We start from the raw sequence: 15,495 nt of genomic DNA, 5'->3' as shown, positions 1-15,495 counted from the left end.
AAAACAGATCTGGATATATCGGAAATTGGACAGATATGATATATCCCGACAGATCTGGTAATCTGGGCTTCCCGACAGATCAGGGCTTCAGGCTTTAACTTATACCCATTAGGCTGACTTGAGTCTTCGAAACGGCCACTGTCATTCTTTCCGCTGAAACTTCACTCTCGGCCGGAGCACACATATCTTAGCTGCTGATGTGTTGTCGCGATGTGTGTAGACAGGCACAAAATTCAGAATCTGCGGGTGATCAATGCGATTGGTGCGGAAGGGAATGAATGAGCACATTGGCTCCAATTTCGTGAGCGCACTGACTCGTGGCGCCCCCTTTGCGCAGTCACGCACGCTAGCGCGTGCGCCAGAAATATGCCGCTTGCTCTGTGCACAGCTGCGCCAACTAGTGCCACAGCGTCAGAAGTTCGCCATTTACCACTCGGAGCGAAAGGCTGCGTGTCATGTTTCTCAATTGTTTTTTTTTTAATCATCAGGGATCGGCTCCGATTTGTTGAAATTAGATATAAATTTGGTTTGGTTTGTTGGGTTTAACGTCTCGAAGCAACTAAGGCTATGAGATACGCCGTAGTGGAGGGCTCCGGAAATGTTGCCCACCTGGGGTTCTTTAAATGTAAATTATGTTATATAAATTTAAATTTTTATGTTATGTAAATTTTTATGTAAATTTGGATCAAGCGTTTGGTCAAGTGCCATCGGACTTAGGCATCAAACCGCACACGCATTCAAACTTATTTAGCCTGGCATATGTGAGTGTGTGCGTGCTCGTGCGCTTGAACTGTATTGCGCGCGGTTGAAATCTGATGATGATTTCCAAGTGGTGTAATTCAGGCAGCCTATTTTGTTCACGCCGCCGCAAGTTTAAATTCGACGTTAAGCTGCAGCTGTAATGTTCTGCTCCGAGCTCTGTTCGACACACAATGTCGTCGCCTCTAAAGCGTGGCCCGCATGGAGCGTTTTTCCGGGCGATTCGCCGGCGTCAATGGCAGCGGAGCGTTTTTTTTGCCGCCGGAGAAGACGATTTTGCCAAATTGTCGGGATCTGGCTGAACAGATAAAAACGCCGACAACGCGCCGACTAGGATGGATCGTATAACTGCTGCCTAAATGGCATGCAGTATGCCTATACTTATCAATGCATTGTGTTTACTTCAAATTTTACCGATTAATTATTTCGACATTTTTTTTTTTCGCTTGTTGACAAGTACGTCACATACGCATGTCGTGTATATTTCCCACACATTGGCAAACTGGGTTTTATGCTTTTGTGCTAAATCAGGACTGCCAGCTGGGATAAATAATTGCGGTATGTTTTTAGCTGGTGTTGCTATTTTTCCTAAAACACCTTCGGATTTTCGTTTCACCTCCTCTAGTTTTCCGTTAGGCGGCCGCCAGTCTTATCGCGCTACCATCTAACAAGTTCGCCGCAGAAATAAAAAACGTTGAGTACCCGTGAATTAGGTGCTACGTATGTCGACCCTTAGTACTTTCAGTGCGTCATGAAAGCCTCGCGAGCTTGTATGCGGTACACATCGATCTCAGCCTGCGTCACTAGGCCGCGTCAGCACCGTACATATTCCGTTTTGCTGATTGTTCTCTGTGGCGTAAAGGATGATACTTTACTCTTTGAATTTAACACCGTCCTACTAAATATAAATGCAGCTACCATTATTACCACACATTTCTTTCTGGTGCTACAAAACGTCTTGTTCCGGGACGCTTTTTTTTTTTTTTTAGTAGAATGCCTCGTAGATATACATGCTGAGTCGCACAGTTTTTGTACAGTGGGAGACTGCAAGCGCGGGCGTGACCAGACTTTCCTAGAGAATTAAGAATGAGAGCGGGAGAAAAAGGGGAGATCGCGGAATAAAAAAAGTAAAGCTTAAGCGCAGATGCTCCGTCAGGAACTCGCTGTTTTTCTATTCTATATGCCTATTCCGCTGCGCTTTAGCATTGTTTGGGATTCTTGCTCCTTCGCTCTGCAGAGCACCGCTCTAGCGCTCCAGACTAGTCTGTTTACGGCTGTGCAGGTGCGGACAATAAATGGAGCACACCACGCCGTCTAATACATTCCACGCCTCAATGACTTTGCCTGATATGTTAAATGCACGCTGATAGTAGAAGCCAGTGCGCTTTATCATGGATAAACAATGATCCTTTATTTCCGCCAATGAAGGCATCGTTACATTTAGAACGGCATATATGTCCGCACCTGTACGTGTGGCTTGCTTTTCTCTTTCGCCTTTTTTCATTGAAAGCATGCCACATCATTGATAAGCATCGATTGCAAAGCCGAATAATAATAATAATAATAATAATAATAATAATAATAATAATAATAATAATAATAATAATAATAATAATAATAATAATAATAATAATAATAATGTTATTATTATTATTATTATTATTATTATTATTATTATTATTATTATTATTATTATTATTATTATTATTATTATTATTGATTCACAGGAAAGGAAAGGCGCAGTATCTGTCACACTTGTTCTGTGGACACCTGAACCGCGCCGCAAGGGAAGGGAGGAAGGCGGGAGTGAAAGCGAAAAGAGAGAAAGGGGTACCGGTAGTGGAGGGCTCCGGACTAATTTCGACCACTTGGGGATCTTTAACGTGCACTGACATTGCACATCACACGGACGCCACTTCGTTTCGCCTCCATCGAAACACAGCCGCCGGCGGTCAGAATCGAACCCAGGTACTCCGGCGCAGTAGTCGGGCGTCTTACCACTGCACCACCGCGGCGGGAAGCCGATTAAGCTGATTCGATTTTTGACAAAGAAAAAATAGTGAAATTTGCACACATTAGTGGAAAGAAAATAGTTGGAAGGTACGGCAAAGAGAACCTCTTTATGGGCGCCACACACCAGTGAGATCACGCTACGTGTTATGTCACACGTGGCAACCAATTAGCACGCGACAACAATGGCTCTCTATATTACGCCGCCTACATCCATCACTGCTGGAAAGGCAATACGCCCGCGCATCACTACATGTCATGACGTCGCTTATGTCATTGACATCTCGACGTCGTGCATATGATCATTTTCATTAACTTATCATAACTTTAACTACACTAATCACATATACCACGTCATGAGTCAGTCATTATTCATGATTGATCATATGACTCATACACAGTTGCCACACACAGCATCGCGTTACCTCCATATACCAAGTTACCCACTCATTAGTCAATAATGGCTATTCATCACTTGACACGACCGTCATGAACCGTGGTCCTGTAACTTTAATGCAACCACATATCGCGTCCCCCCCCCCTCCCCCCCGCCCCCTTGCCATTTTTCCTTTCTCTCCTTCGATGAGCATTCCTGGTTGGTACGCATGACTCACTGGATGGCGCGCGTTACGACGCCGCCTCCCGACGGAGAACGTGGCGTTTTGAGCGCGCTTGTTTACTATAGCCGCCTCCGGCGTCAGTGACGTCAGCTTCTAGGTCATCGACTTCGGTACTGTTCGCAGCCATTCTATCACAGCTGACAAGGCGACCGAAATGGCGCCGCGCACGCCCGAAGACCGATGCCTGTGACGACGTGTCCACAGCCTCTTTGACAGCGGCGACGCTCGTCTTGGATTGGGACGGCTTCTAGACGGGCAGCGACTCATTACTCTAACGCACCGGGAGAAATCAAAATCTCGCAACCGCGCGCTTCGCCTAGACGATAGTGCGCGTTCTTATTGGCTGATGTGCGGGCGAGAGAGATCAATGCCTCGGGCACTGTCGTCGGCCACTGTGCCTCATTTGAGAGCGTGCCGCAAAGGCGCAGATAAAAAGAAAACGTGAAAAGGATAGAAATGACTGGTTGCGAATGCTGCGAGTGGTTTCCCTCGGATATATATAAGAATCGATAGAGAACGTCAACGCTTGCTTGCCTACGAGGGCAACAAACCGGGAGCTCCTATATCTCACAGTGTAACCGTCTTTTATATGCTGCGTCCCTATCTACATCATCTGAAGGCGAATTTCCAAACTGTCAATAGTACAATGCACCAGCGTTCCGGCTCGCCAAAGGCGTCTTTAAACGGTGATTTTCGCTCTAAAGCCCCTCGGAATGCAGCCTAAAGGGTGACCGGGTGGCAAGTGTAATTGTGTGTGCGTGCGTGCGCGCGCGCGCGCGCGCGTGTGTGTGTGTGTGTGTGTGTGTGTGTGTGTGTGTGTGTGTGTGTGTGTGTGTGTGTGTGTGTGTGTGTGTGTGTGTGTGTGTGTGTGTGTGTGTGTGTGTGTGTGTGTGTGTGTGTGCGTGCGTGCGTGCGTGCGTCGAAGGAAATAATGAAGTCGAGGATGTCTCTTTTTTTACGGGCTTAGATAAATTTTTCTCTCAAAGGTGCTTGCAAAAGCAACCTAGGAGGTTGGTATAAATACTAAAATTAACTTTTTTAAGAGCACAAATAAAAATGCGATAACCGACCTGCTGTCATACGCGTTCGGAAGCAGGTGTTTAATCGATTTCACCACAAAAGCGACAATGCTGAGCGTCGTTAATTGTGTTCTTACCCGATCTCACAAATTATTGTATTGTATTTTACGCTACTTGCAGCTGACCCAGTGCGCTGTGTAGCTGCGAACATAAGTGAATGGAGCACGCTATTTTGTTCTAATTGCAATCACGTTTTTCCTATCGCAAATAATGAAACAGTATCTGTTCTTGGGGAAGCGCACTAGCGTCACCTATCAGCTTCCACATACCACGCGTGCAAGCTTCAATTAGGGACGAATGCAAAATAGTTGAAGGCAATGACGTGCTCTGTTTGCTTTTGTCCGCACCGGTACCTTTGACGGCTTGGAAAAACGCCTCTGAAGCATTCCTGCTAGCCTTCCTTCTTTTCTTCGTTCGTGTTTCCAGTGGCATTTTTGTTTTAAAGCTGTATATTACCTAATTGCTATAAACGTAACTGGACCTGACTTTGTCATCAAAAAGAACTCGCGATATTTCATGAGTGGGCTTTATTTAATTAAAAATAAAAAAAGAAAGACCGAAAACCGGAGCAGCGCATATTTCTTCGCTCCAACAAATTAACGCTGCTGTATGTTAATCTATGTTCTTCTTTGCATTTAGTCTTTCCCATTCGCAGGAGCTCCTTCGCTTACTGTGCCGCAGTAGACTACTGTGCAGTCGTTAGACAGTTACAAAACCGAGTTCCGTGCGGCAAACTGGCTCGCTCTCCTTGCAGAAAGGTTGTTATTTTGTGTAGGCGCGTCTCGCCAAGAGTCCAGCTTATGAACCCTAGACGGCAATTACATATATTATGGTGCAGAAGCCCAAAAGTAAAGGAAAACAAAATGCCTCTCAGTGCATGTGACGAGCGCGTGGTGCTGCTCAGAAGCTTGAAGCAGGGCGATCTTCCCCCTCTTGTAGACAACGGTGAAAGAAATCCGACGCGCTGACTATACTTCGGCCGACAGTGCACAACGGTAAAATCCAATGCTTAAACACACAAACACACACACACACACACACACACACACACACACACACACACACACACACACACACACACACACACACACACACACACACACACACACACACACACACACACACACACACACACACACACACACACACACACACACACACACACACACACACACACACACACACACACACACACACACACACACACACACACACACACACACACACACACACACACACACACACACACACACACACACACACACACACACACACACACACACACACACACACACACACACACACACACACACACACACACACACACACACACACACACACACACACACACACACACACACACACACACACACACACACACACACACACACACACACACACACACACACACACACACACACACACACACACACACACACACACACACACACACACACACACACACACACACACACACACACACACACACACACACACACACACACACACACACACACACACACACACACACACACACACACAAGAGTGCGTTGCAAGAGCGCCCACTTAAGAGCGTCTTCCCAGTAGGAATTTAAAAAAAAAAACACTCACGTTTCGGCAAGATGCCATTTTCTGAGCGGCCAGCTTTTAGGGGATTTTTAACTGTCGGAGGCCTCTCCCAAAGCGACTGAAATGTGCGCATGCTGCTGTCTGCACTGAAACGACCGGATTCTTATTGATTTGCAGTATGCCGTTAGAAATTCTTTCTTCGCTGTTGGCAAGCGACCAGAACGTGTTCTCTGGCTTCTTATGTCAGCATTTCACTGCCTTCTCCGGTAGGTTTATAGATGGGGTCATTTTCGTAGCTAAAATCCCTGAACTACGCCACCTTTACAGTGTGTTAATAACGAGCGCCTCACTGGTTGTAGATCTCCCTAATCACTCTCAGTGTCCTCTCTTTCAAGAAAAAGAAAAACTTTTTTTTTATTATTATTTTTTTTTTTTTTTTTGCCGGATGTTCTTTAATTTTCTGTGTTCAGCAGTCGCCGCGGTTCACCGTGTGGGTGTGTGCCCAGTTTGAGGAGTAAGCAGTTGGCCTTTTTGTTGCCGCTTAGAGGCCATAAACAATGCCAATTGTTTGCCTTTTATTGTGGCTTTAGCGCTTATGAATAAGATAAGCCAAGCAAAAAGGGTCGCCCATATCCCGAGGACGCTTAAGAGTCACGTCAGCATGAATGCATAATCTGCTCGTCCGTTCTTCGCTCTCGTAGTTTCAAATTTATTTGGTACGTTACATTTTGAAAGAATTGGGTTAATAATAAATGGGTATGGAAAGGTGTTAATTCTACGCAGAAGCTGCGAAAGAAGCAAGAAATGCAGGCACGGTATCTCATTATATTGGCGTACAAAGTAGCTTCTATATTACAGAACGCACTGCTGGCAAGTAAGCAGCCCCTCCCTCCCCCCGTTTGGGCTTTCACTTGAAAAGCCGAGAGGCACGAACTAGCCCAAAACACACTACATGCAGAGCATACATGTTCACCCGAAAAACCCGAATGAGCATCAACACTCCGCAGCAGAGCACGAGCGGAATCCCCAGTCACGCCAGAGCGCGCACTGCCATTTCGGTGAAATTAAGTTAGAAATATCATTTTGGTAGAAATAATTCTCACTTCACCACCACCATTTGCCTCATAGCATAGTGCAGAAGAAAAGAAACACCAATACCCACTGCGCGTTAATCGAAGCTCTGCAAAAAAAGCTTTCAATATGATGACGTGCAAGTTAGACGCACTGAGGAAAGTTTGAAATAAAGGGGGATGTTTCTCCCAAATAAGTAACGAGAAAAAAAAAAAAAGGAGTGGGTGGAAGGGAGTGAGGATGGCGGGTGGGCTCCGAACACGCGACTTCCGCGTGTTTGGCGTGGAGGCTGCTGGTGCTACTCACAGGGCTGTTTTGTGGGAAGCCGTAGCGCAGAAGTGCGCGTTGGTAAGATGGACTGATTCGTCCGCGTCTGCGGAGAGGCAGGAAGTAAACGCGCGTCAATGCGGTGGTTTACTCTAACCAGATTACTGAGCGAGGGAGCATTTCATACGAGCTTTGATACGAACGCGACAGCCGTCGCGTTTACAATGCGGCTGTTTGGTGACCGTAACGACTGCCTCTTCTTCCCACTGTTTATATAACCCGACTGTTTGTTTTTCCTCCTGTTTCAGGTCCGAGGGCTGTAAAGACGGCCCTTGTGACGTTACTACCGCAGAGACCAGTACAAAACGGTACGTGCCCTCACGTGAATCACTATCTCTTTTCACTCCACGACAACCTCAAGTGATCGCGGAGGTCTATTTGCTGGGAACGTATACTTGGAAATAATTTTTCTTTTCTTTCTCCTATCTATGCTAAGGAGTGTTACTACGTGCAGGATCTTTTTTTTTTTTTTTCAGTGTCCTGTTTTAGATAAAATGACAAGCTTGCTAATAGTCTAAGCGAGCTGGTAAATAAATACGGCATGCTAAAACGTCTTATTCAATCGCTACAACATTTACTGCAACGTGTACCTAGAAATAATTAGTGTTCATTTCTTTCTTATCTACGCTTAGGAATGTTGATGCATGTAACCTCGTTATGACGGTCAAAGTTTAAAGCTATATAGTGGAAACTACGCGTATAAAACAACGTTTCGCCAAAAAGAAAAACACCGAATGCGTACGAGTTGCTTCGAAAGTGAGCCACGCTCGTTAAGCGCGCATAATTGAATGTCAAAACTCAACTGTCCGGTGAGCCTAAATGGGATAATTTTTTTTTCTTTCCCAATATCCACTGCTCACACTGGCAGAGCAGTAAATTCTGCCTCGAGACGGTAGAGACACTGTGTCAGTAACGAGGTTATCTCCCGCATAGTATCTTGTAAAAAGCCTTGTTACAGCTTTGCAGAACGCGACCAGTTTCGTCTTCGTACGTTTCTCGCTCTGCCTAAAAACGTATAGTCAGTGATGGCCTTCCCAGCTGTAATGAAGGTCTGTGTTTATATGAGCGCGAGCTCGACCAGCAGAGGTGTGACAGCCGCTGGAGCAGCAGCAGGTACGAAGTGTCGCCGTGGCAAAAATAATAGCTTCCTTCAGTATGCGAAAACCTAACTGGGTGGTTTGGCTCTAGTTACGAAGTAGCCTCATCCGCGGCGGGGGAAGAAAGAAACTCAGTGCTCGGATTCAGCTACTCTGTTGTTAGCGGCGGCACGCACATGTTCCTGTACGTCGCTGTCTGCGTACGAGGACACGGCGCGAACGCATCCGGTTAGCGTCGGTTTAACAGTTCAGAAAGCGACACGGATCAAATATGACCAGAAACAGATCGATGAACGCATACCGGCGCATATACTAGCTTTTATTTTTTTTATTATTATTTTTTTTTTTTTAGAAGGTTCAAAGTTTTTGAAAAACGGTAACTGCCTTTAGATTTATTTCAGCCTTGAGGCTATAACAGAGGATACGGCGGACACTGGGTAAGAGACAGAATGTTTCAACTAGTTCACTAATTGACTAAATACGTTATTACCTTCTCAATTTTTTTTTTTTTTTGCATTTTAAGGGATGTGTTGATTTGTAGAATTGGAGCTCGCCCCCTAGATGGTATAGACGACAAAAAAAAAAAATGCTTTTAAATTGTAGCAACCCTTACAAAGCCCGCAAATGTCGCTTTGAAGCCGGCTCGTCTCGTGGTGATGCATCTCTAATTTTGAATGAGTTCATCAATGACTGATGAATTTTCATCGGTTGTGATCGCCGACGATGAGCCTTAATGTGGCTGAATCTGGACACCGCCATCGCCTTTGCCGAAGCTTCTGAAACAAGGAAAACGAATTGCTTCGATTCATTGTACTGTGCCCACAAACTAGAACAGATTAGTGCAAATTGGTCTTGCAGAGTATTCGACAGATTTGTGGATAAATTCGATTACTGCGCATTGCCATAGCAGGGTGTCACGTTCATCATTCATGGTGACCCAAATGAAGCAACATGAAATAAAAATTAGAAATGGTTTAGTAGTTACGGGATAAGTGCTTTTCTACCGACAAAATTTTATTTCAATAGTGCTTATAATTACCTAGTTATACCGGGTGTTTTCTTTTTTTTTTTTTTTTCAGAAGACCCAAAATATTTAAAGAAATGACAGATTTATTTTAGCCCTGTGGCTACACTGGAGGCACGGTGGACACCGGGTGCGATGAAGACTGCTTCAATTTGTTTCATAATTAATTAGGCATGTTAATTAACCTTTTTTACGGAGGTATGTTGCATTTGCAGAATTGGATGGAGTCCCGCATAGTATAGCCGAGAAAAATAATTAAATTTTCATTTCGCTCGCAATCCGGCCTCAAGGCGCCGAGGCCGAGCGGCCTGTTCCGGACGCGCTCGCTGGCGCAGTGCTACGATGTGAAGCCGCCTATCAGGCTGACATCTACGGGCCTTGTAACGCCCACAAGAACTTTTCTAAAGGAATTCTTTTGCCCTGGAGGATGAGCTCCAATTCTGCAAATACATCAGACCCCATAAAATCAAAATCAAAAGTGAATTAACCTATTTGGTTAACTAGCCAATTAAATGAAGCATTCTGCATTTTAACTGGAATCCGCCGTAGATCCTAATTAGCTCCAGGGCTAAAATAGATCAAAAGTTACCTTAAAAAAAGAATTGGGCCTTCTAAAAAAATAAAAAAAATACGCCAGTTACACTTGGCTTTGTATTATCATTCGGCCGACCCTTGCATAGCTTATAAAAATAAATTCAAAACTTCCAGAACAACGTTAATTTATGTTTCTACGCTATTCATATAGCGCGAATTGTGTAGCAACACATTCCGCGCCCTTTTCAAAGCGTTTCGGATCTGTGCTTGTTCGTCACTCATTTCGTCGACGAGAGCCCGCGATGGGCAGGCGCGATTTCTCGACATCTTTGCATTGGCAGAGTTTGAAACGACTGTTGTCTATTCGCGGTTAATTAAATACACAAGCACACAAACAACCTTTACTGATAGCCTCAGACGTAAGGCCGATCGCTGAAAGGTGCCTTCGCTCTATAGTAGTGTAATACTAGAGGGATTTAGCGTAGCGGTAACGAACTACCGGTAAATCGGCACACGTCTACGGTGTAGTACTTCTTCGCTATGCTTAATCTGTCCACTGTCGCACACCCGCTCAGCGGCGGCCGTACGGGACGCGTATATGGTGAGATGTAAAGTTATCTTTTAAGGACACTCATGTGCATCGCACATTACAGTTTTCTTTCTTGGTACATCATCAGCTTCCTCGCTTTCATTGCTCGCGCGAAACCTGCCCGCAAATCTATTCTCGTGAAAGCGCTGTCAGTCAGTTCAGTCAGTATACATTGCCTAGAATCCTGCAACCCGACCTAGTTTCTGTGATGAACGGCCCGCATCAGCGGGCGACAGGCTAAGGCGAATTCCACGGCCGACGAATAAGGTGCCCGCCGCGTTGAAGACGCGGTTTGTTCTGCGTGCGGGAAAAGCGAACGCAAACAGCATGCCGGCATTTGGCCCCCACACTTGCTGGGCAAACAGCGCACGCGCGCGAATGCCACCGATGATTGTGACCATAATCCCGAGGAAGAGAGCGGCCCTACCCGCCGACAGTTCTCAATAAGCGCGCGCAAATAAGGAGCGCGCCGAGTGGGCGCAGAATTGCAAACACGGCTCATCGTGTTCGGACGCCCGCCAAGGAGTCTAGGATGGTCAAGTGTACGCGGTCTTAGTGTCAACACGAGGGGCTTTTCGGAGGATCTCTGGACCTCCGCGCAAGATCAGCCGCTGTCCCCAGGGAATGATTTCGATCATGACAAAAGTTTGAGGCCAGCAAGAGGACGAGGTAGCCGCAAACTTTGGGGTGAACATAACGAGTTCTCACTGTGCAAAGGAGAGCAAGTAGAATGGGCCCCGGTCTCTAAGTGATATCTTGAATTTGCGTGTAGTGGAAATTGGGCTGTCTGTGTAATCGGAGCGAGGGCGTTGTGACGTAAGCGTTCAGTCGGGTTTGCGGATTATACGCTCGCGAAGCTGAGGAAGTGTTATTCGCCAAACATGCCCAGGCTGCTGAATAAGCCTTATTTCGGCTCGTGCATAGTGCGCTCAGCGCGAAAAAGAGTCCATCGTGTTGCTGTTCATTGGTTCTTCGCCGAGTTTTAAATCATCAGATTGTGCTCCGCTCCAGCGCTTCCTGCAAATTACGGGTCTTCGCACTTTCGTGTCGATGTATTCCTTTGCGCGGTATTAGCAGCGACCGTTTCCTGTCTCTGGGCACGGAAACCCATGGGATATTCACGAGTGGCTTCAGCGAAAGAGGATGCCGCAGATGGGGTTGTGCGTGAACATTAATGCTTGAAGAGTTCCATACCTTCCTATGACGCGGTTACACAGGCTACATCAGTGCCACTACAGCAGGTGTACCGCAGTAAATGAATTACGTACCTCTGAAAAGAAAAGAAAAAAAAATACAGGAAAGCTCGGTCCATGCTCACAGTGGCGGCTCCACCTCCACCGTTAAGGTGACGTGTTGTCATTTAATGATAACAAATTGAAGTTAAAGCTGTAACTAAGACAGACTGCTGCCTCGCCGACAGCGCCCGAAAGCGGTGAGACCTTGGTGTCTCGTCTTGGGGGACATCCATGGTGGCCCATGCGGTCTCACCGGAATGAGAACGTCCTTACGGGAGAGGTGCGCATCGTGCTATTTCATGTGAACCTTGTCACTTGCGAAGCACATCATATACACGGACATATTAGCGTCATTTCGATTAACCGACAAATATTTCGAAAGAATTCAGTGGCACGTATCGCCTGTTTATCCTGCTGTCCAGTGTTAGTGCACGAAGAAAAATGAACCAGTTTGGAGGAGACTTTGAGTCATTAGATATACCAATGACGGTGTAGACTAAAAGAACGCTATTCGCCGTGCGTGCGTCTCCCCGCATGTCCGCAGGTGTGGGTAAAAAGATGAAAGCTTCTTTCATGATGATGCGCATGAAACAAGCCAGCAGTCACTGAGACCAACGAAACTGTGTGGAATGTAGTAATTCCCCTTCAGTGGTGGTGTTGATTATAGGGTTTGGAAGTTATTGTGCGATCGTGTTTTATAGAAGGCAGTCTGATAGACAGCTAAAAGTACAACTGTAGCGCCCGTGAGATCCGAAGCTATTGCCGCAGTGCTCGACCAATTTAGCCATTTTTTTTTTCTTTATGCGACAGCCCTAAGGTTGTCGTTGAGCGGATAATTCGGCTGCGCTGGATTTCCATCTCACCCTCCGTAAGTTTTGTTTTCAATGCAAATCGTTTACTTATATATTACGCCGCTCCGCGTGCGGCGTCAAATGCTTTCAACCAATCCTGATTTTCTCGAAATGGCGACGCCGGCGGGTATTTGCGCTGGAGCGAATTACGAGCCAACAGGGAACCCTTGCATTATGTTGAGCCAGACTCGCTATCCGTAGGCCACGACGCCTTGGCACGGCGTGGTAAAAGCGGGCCTTTGTATGGGTCGCATGGTCTTTCATATAATGCCATATAGCTTGCTGATGAGCATGTATGAGATTATAAAGGTGGTTCAGGCTGAGTGCGCTTGAAATCTCGAATGAATGTCTCGCCTTCACGTAAGTGAGCGCGCATTTATATATTGGCGTGCCTTATATACTGCCATTTGCGCTGCTTCCATGTTATAGCGGAGACTCAAAAGCATGGACATATCGTGACGAATATTCTCATTTCCCATTATTATAGAAAACGACTGTCGTGTGGATATATGTCTGTTCCGTTTTCACCCCTTCTCTTTCGAAGGTATACTCCTGTAACAGCTTAATCTTGTGGTTAGGGTGTCTCGATGCCCGCCTGGCCCATTCAGGCACCTCACCTGAGAGCGTTCGCAGTGCCGGCACTGGCGGTGGCCAGCCTTTGTTGTGAAACTCTCAAGAGACAAAAAAATAAATAAATAAAATAAAGTAAATAAATGTGACAGAAAGCCCACACCGAACCAGAGGCTATCGCAGGCAGTGCCATCCTGAACTGCGGTAGACGTGGAACGTCTTGTTGCACCGCAGATTTCACGTAGAACGGGATCGATTGAGGAAAGGTTGAAGCTGTGCAAGAACCTTAATTCTTATACAGCCGGTGGCATCAAGACTGCGTATACCATTGCAGCGTGTGCTATTTATTGCGCAGACAAGTGTTGGGATATGAGATGTCCGTTAAGGATATGCGTGTCAACAGTCATCGAAAGCACAGGGGAACGTAATTTTCATCGAAACGTCGCCACCTCAAACGCGAAACGACAGCTCAGTTCTTACGCATGAGGTGTAACTTCCATCTGCATTATGGACAGTTGCAGCTGTTATTTTAACATAACCGAAGGTGAAGTTGGTGTGGCCGTGGTCATACCTTGTGTACAGCGTAGATCCAAAGCCCCTGCGCAAATTCCAGATATTTTTTTTCCCCTCGTCAATGACCAATAGTCAAGAGGGTAGCGTTTACTGCAATCTCTTTCCCTAACGCCGAGGGAACTCTTTCCCAACCCCCATGGCAGTGGCGACGACAGCTTTCCCGATTGCCATACGGTCACTGCGTACTACCATGAGAGTAGGCGCGTTTACCAGCCGCCACGCCACTCTCTCGAGTCTCAACACACACGAGAGCGCAGTCTGGAGGCAGCTTCACACCAACTCGTATGTCTCGCCAGTATACGTCAGCAGCATGATCCAATGTTCAACGTCCCAGGCCCTATCTTTGGGCCTGCACCCAACCGCCGGCCGCCGTGACCATCCTGGACCTATCTCGGTCTTCGTGGGAGACGCTCTGCTTGCCGCCGGCCTGATGATTCTGCGAAGACTGGTCACCTAGGAGAGGCGTGAGGCGGAGGACAGAGAGCTTCTGGACTTTTAGAAACCCTCCCAGGATGCAAAGCGATATTTTTTTTACATAAAGTTTCCTCTTCCTCCTTTACGGCAAATCAAGGACTTCTAACACGCAGGCTATTGGAGCTAAATATTTCGGTCTTCGTTCCGGGAGAACGTCACTGGTGCCCGATGTTTTTTTCTTTTTTACAGTGTGATGACCTAAGCATTTATTTCTCAACATCTTCTTGCCTACGTCAATAATTGTCTTTTCGTAAGAAGCGCCGCGAAACTCGGAATATGACAGGAAGATGTTGGAAACTAAAAAATAAACGAGAATAAATAAAAAAAAAATGTTTACGAGCGTCCCACTTTGCCAGGGCTTGTATCTCATTTGCTCTTTTTCTTTTCTTTTTTTTCTGCGTGCTCTCTCCCTGTCTGGTCACTGGCCCGCGGGAGACAAAATGTGAGTCCTGGGACCCAGCCTGTTCAATACCGGCGACGGCAGCCGTGTTTTAAAGGAGGCAGACCGCAAAAGGCGCGCGTGTGCTGCGCGATGTTAGTGCACGTTAAGGCTTTTAGCATACCGCTGAGGTACTAGCGCAGGTGTGCATAGGTTTACCGGATGCCTCCTACGCACTTGCGCGGCCGGCGTCCGGTAAACTGGTGTACATCTACACGTCCCCGCTTTGCTATAAACCTCTTCCTCAGGTGGTCGAGATTTGTCTGCAGCCCCGCATTACGGCATCTTTTCTCTCTTCTCTATTTCACTCCTTTCTTCACACCTTTCCACACGGTGCGGTTGAAGGGCCCACCGAGGAATGAGAAAAGTAGTGCTCCATTTCCGTTCCTCAATAACTAATTTATTATGATTTTTTTTTTGTCAATGCGCGCGAGACGAGGTGAGCCTTATACATGACGCTGTACTTGTAGCCAATTACCGTGGTTGCCCTCACAATATTCGTCATTGGCCTCTGACTGCGAGTGTGGTAAGTCATGATCTTACCAACCGTACTATGAGTGTCGCAGTCTTAAGCAGTTGAAGCTCCAAAGTAATACGTAGATTCCCGACTTGTCAGCTTTTGTGATTATTAAAGGCGATCGACATTGAAAACGACACAAGTACAGCGCTGTATG

The 15,495-nt window shown here is 46.4% G+C and overlaps 1 protein-coding gene across 3 annotated transcripts in view; it reads left to right on the top strand.

Annotated features, from left to right (window-relative positions):
• The window catches only part of LOC146203091 (E3 ubiquitin-protein ligase MARCHF8-like), a 139,417-nt gene that overhangs the window by 85,709 nt on the left and 38,213 nt on the right, over positions 1-15,495 (top strand). For all 3 annotated transcript variants that reach the window (XM_084588514.1, XM_084588515.1, XM_084588516.1), the window contains exon 2: positions 7,684-7,743. The gene's annotated coding sequence lies outside the window, so the exon portion shown is untranslated. The remainder of the gene's footprint in view (positions 1-7,683; positions 7,744-15,495) is intronic.

The sequence above is a fragment of the Amblyomma maculatum genome, chromosome 1 (genome assembly GCF_055883805.1).
Source record: "Amblyomma maculatum isolate TAMU_Amacu chromosome 1, ASM5588380v1, whole genome shotgun sequence".
NCBI classification, from domain to species: domain Eukaryota; kingdom Metazoa; phylum Arthropoda; class Arachnida; order Ixodida; family Ixodidae; genus Amblyomma; species Amblyomma maculatum.
The sequence above is the reverse complement of the archived record's forward strand: the minus strand, read 5'-3'. Positions and strand labels throughout refer to the sequence as shown.